Here is a 4,934-nt window from a genome sequence, read left to right as displayed (position 1 = left end):
TGTCAGCAAACCAAAGAGTCACCGTTCCCTGTCTTTTGTGGGCCTCCCACGTTGGTTAACTGTTATCTGCACTCTTTCTCTTTTCTTCTACTTCTCTGGGAAATAAAATAACCAAAAACTTGATGAGGTATTGGTATCATGGTAGCCATGACCCCTCTGCCTATTAATCTGAAAGTATTTTGACAGATAATGCTCAACTGATTGCTACTTGAGCAGATTCCCTTCCCCTGTCATACTCTGACAGGAAGACAGACTTTTCTCTGAGCATGACTGCAGGGCAAACACTATGCTGATCTTAATAATTAAAACACTTCCTGCCAGGATGCATTTTCAGCTGTGGACTGAAAGTGTTCCAGAAAATATAGATTGCTCTAGTCATTCCCCTCTCCTCTACATTCTGTATCAGCGATGAAGCCTGGAGCGTTTTTATTTGATACCTTCAAATATTTTATTTCTTGAGGCTAATGATTAGATGTTCTTTGCCAATGGAACTTCATTTTTTTTTTTTTAAATCAAAGAAGCAGCAGCAGGAATTCTAGATCAAATACACTTGGAAATGGATGGACGTCGGACATTATTCACCATGAGGACCTTATAATAACATTTGAAATTTTTATCTTGTTGGAGAATCAGCTTAAAAGTTTTATGAATATCTTATTTTAAATTGTATTTATTAATTTTACAATATGTCAGCACAAAACCTTTCCTTTTTGTTTTAATTTGGGGAGAAGGTCTTTAGAAGAAATGGTGGCGATTGTCTTTCCATTCTATCCCCAAGTCTTCACCCTCTCATGGCTCTGCGGTTCCCCTCATTTGAACACCCCCCGGCAGCCAGGTAGAGTGAGGGGAGTACAAACGAAAGGGCACAGCCGGGTTCAGCTTCTGCTCCACCTGTTACTAGCTGTGAGATACTAAGTTACTTGATTACTTTGTGCCTTTGCTTACTTCTAGAGCTGTTTTGAGAATGACAAGGAATAAAATACCTGGTTTTACTGAAATAAATTCGTAGTAGACAATAAGTGCTAGTCCCAACCCTCACCGATGGTTCCTGGGCATGTGAGGGGCTTCTTTAGGGCTCTCAGCCTTGGTGAAATGTTTTCAAGGACCTGAGCACTCCCAGCCTCGGGCCTTGAGGCCCTATATGGAGCACATAGCAGCGCCCACCCACGGCCGTCCTCAGGTCCCTTGACCTGGTTGGCAACTGCCACTTGCTTGCAGCCTCCTGAGGTTACAATCACTTGACACCTCTGCGTCTCTCCCTCTCACAGATAATAAGCGGTCAAAAAGCAGGTGCAGTTGATAGGTCCTTATGGAGGTGGACGGGAACCCTCACCACCCTGTAAGAGAAGCACCAAATAAACCCCCAAGTTACCACAAACTGGTCTTTAGAAGGAGATCTCGCCTTTGACTTTTGACTCTTTATTTTTGAGGAGTATTTTTATGTGAAATGAACAAAGTTTTCCTTAGAGAAGATTTTCCTGGTGAAATTTTACATTTACTTATTTATTTTTTCCACTGCTAACTTGCACAGGAGGGGACTTGTTTCCCCTCATTTAAAGCCCCTTCTACCAATCTCCCACTCAGCGTACTTTCTGGGCATCTCTCACTTAAAAGATTTGCCCAGGAAGTGCTTCTTGCTGCAGTCCTCTCTTCTGACATTAAGGAATGTCATGATGAATTAGAACAGTTCTGCTAATAGAAGCCTATATAAGCTCTTACCAGACCTTAAGAGTTCTTACAACCCGTTGGAAAGAGAAATAAGTTGAGATTCCCTGCCTTGGGCTTCTGGGTGCTTCCTCTTCTCCCCTTTCCATGGTTCCCCTGCCAGTCCTCTGAGCCTCCCTAGAGTTTAGAGTTCATGGTTTTCTCCTGTCGTGGCTTCAGCTTTTTCTCTATTCATTCTCTTTACATTTCTCTCTTGTTGTTTCCTCCTTACTCGTTTCCTTTCATTGCTTTTTCTTGTCTCCTTTTCTGACATTGGCATTATTTCTTGGCTTCTAATTTTTCCTTTCTCGTCTCTTCCATAAAAGGAATAAGTTTCATCATCGCTGACCAAATCTGTCTATTTTTTGTTCTCTATTCAAAACTGCCAGTGTAGACTGGGCCCTGATAAAACCATAGAAAGGGGAGAACCCACCCCAAAAATAAACAGTCACTTCCTTCTTGGAAGGGCCATTACTAGTACAGCTAGCATTTCATAAGTGAAAAACTGGGAAAGGCAAGCTACTTCCACACAAAGTAAGCTTGAGGAAACTGGCCTCCTGGGTGCAATCAACAAAGATTTATTAGGCCTTGCTAGGCCAGGCAGTATGAAAGGTGATGAGTTCAAGGTGCGTGCAACTGGCTTGGTCGCTGTCCTTGAGAAGTCACACGATGAGTAAATAAATAGTGAAACGGCCCAACAGCGGACACCTCTTCCCCCTCTGTTTTCATTTTTGGTGCATATCACTTGTCACAGACTGACATGCCATATATTTTGCCATTTTGTTTATGGTCAGTCCCCCTCTCCTAGAATGCAAGCTGCATGAGGGAGAGATTTTTATGAGTCTCCATCACCGCTGAATCACGGTACCTGGACATTGTCAGCACAAAGAAGGTCCAGTACATTTGTTTCGAATGAATGAATATAATGTGATGAATGCAATAGCAGAAATGTGGACATTCTGTAAACCTACTATTTCTCTAATTAAAAAAAAAAGTTGAATTTAAAATTGTGGACAAAGTGCTACGCAATTACAAAATCCACTCAAAACTTAGGGGTAATATGTGTCTGTGTGTGTGCATATGTGTGTAAAAATCAGATTCAAACAGAAGTTGGATGCTTTGGGAGGGAGACAGATGAAATATAAAAGAAGTTAGAAAAGGCTGGTTATTTGATGCTGGAGTGGGTGGGGAGCTGGGGAGGAGGGGAAATCTGACACTTTCTACCCTTAAGGCCTCATTAAAGTGCTTGAAAGTGCTTGAAAGCGCTTATTGTTTCAGTGAGTTACCTTGGAAATATTTGTATTTCCTTTGGTAGGAAAGGAAATTGGAAGCATTTTCAATGCCTCATCTACAAAATGAAATACACAGGTCACTGCAGCCAGAGACAACGCAGGAGGGGCTTAAGAACTCAGGTTTGGGGAGCCATTCCCCAAACCTTTTCCAGGTTTATTTCCTGGCTTTGAAGTGTGACCTCAAGTATATTACCTTACCTGTCTGAACCCTACTTCCTCAGAGGATAATGATACAGACCTTGCGGAGGATTAAGTGAGAAAGTGAATATAGAGTATTTAACACAGTGCCTGCCTGTCAAACCAGCAATAACTGGTAGCTATTCTCCTTAAGGTAGGGTCACCAGCCAAAAACCAGAGATTCCGCCCCGTGCCAGGAAGTATATTCCTGGGGGCTGGGAATACCACACTGCTAACATGACATATGTGGTTTCAAGAAGGCCCAAACCAGTTTCCCCCCAATTTTTATTCCTCTATAAAGTGGCACCGAATGTAGCACAAATTAGGTCCCAACAAACATTAATATTCCCTCCCAACCTTTCCCAAGCCAGGTAGAAAACTGAGAAGAGGAAGAGAAGCTCATGCTCCTCTCCTTTTTCTTTGTACTGCTTAGGAGCTGGTGAGGATTTTCTTCCACTCAGAATATGGTTACCTGGGTGACTAAATTGTTATCCTGTTCTCCCTCCTCTCCACACTCCCTTCTCACCCCCAGTACCTCTGCTGCAAAAGCTTTTTGCATAAAAACTCAATCCTCACTTTTACAAGCTGCTCTAGCCATCTACTTAAAACATTTTATTTTCCTTTTGTGAATGCATGCAAACGTATTTTTAAATCTATTGAAGTAAAACACTTTATCTAGGGCAAGGAAGGGAATGAAAAGGCAGGGGGTAGGGAGCAGACAATACAGCAAAGAGAAGGAAGATGGGTAGGAGCAGCAAAGTCTGGGTGTACCCTGGACCTCACTGGATTTCCAGAGGATTAAGTTTCTGGAAGTGGGGTGGATTTGTGAGTGTGGGGATTGGCTTCTGAGAGAAATGGGTCCCCATGACCGCCAGACTTGACCTCCGGGTCCTCAGTTTCCCTGTGTGGCCAGTTTGGTACTAGATGAAATTTTGAACCCCTAAGGGTTCTCTGTGTCTTTTTCATTTGAGTCTTCGAAGTTATCATCTATGAAGCAGGGCTACATTTTTTGCTGTTTTTAATAAGATTGGCCCCTGTGCCTTGTTAGTTGGTTAGGGGATTTTTACGTGTGTACATCCATATTCCACACAGATATGTAAGGAACATTGGCTTAACCTGACCAGGATGCCTGTGCCACAGGCCTCTCCTTAATCCTGTAACTTTTAGTTCACACTTATGACTCTAGACCAAGACTTCTCAACCTCAACACTAGGATCATTTGGGGCCAGAAAATTTGTTATTGTAGGTTGCTGTCCCATGCTTTGTTGTAGGCTCTTTAACAGTGTCCCTGGTCTCTAACCACTAGGTGCCAGAAGCAACCCCTCCTTGCAATGCAGTTGTGACAACCAAAGATATCTCCAGACATTGCCAGATGTCCCCTGAGGTGCAACAGTCATCCCCTCTCGGGAACCACGGCTCAAGAATTATCATTGAAGAGATATTAGAAATAGAAATGCTCACAATACTACTTGGGTCCAGAGATGGTGCAAAATTTTATGTTTTTAAAATACATGATTTTAAAAATTCAATCAACACATAAGTTTTTTTTTAAAGTAAATAATTAAGCTAAGTATATCTGTATATAAAATCACCCTTTCTTATAAGAAAATGACCCAATTAATATTGTTGCTAGGTGTGAAAAAAAAACCACATTATAACCAGCTCTAGATTAACCTCTGGGTTTAAATATAATATAAGAAGGTGGTTTGTCCGATGAGTCTGTCTTTGGAGGAGGAAATGAAGTTATGCTTCCAGAGAGCA

Source organism: Dasypus novemcinctus, chromosome 14 (assembly GCF_030445035.2).
Source record: "Dasypus novemcinctus isolate mDasNov1 chromosome 14, mDasNov1.1.hap2, whole genome shotgun sequence".
In the NCBI taxonomy this organism is placed as follows: Eukaryota; Metazoa; Chordata; class Mammalia; order Cingulata; family Dasypodidae; genus Dasypus; species Dasypus novemcinctus.
Note: the sequence above shows the minus strand (reverse complement) of the source record.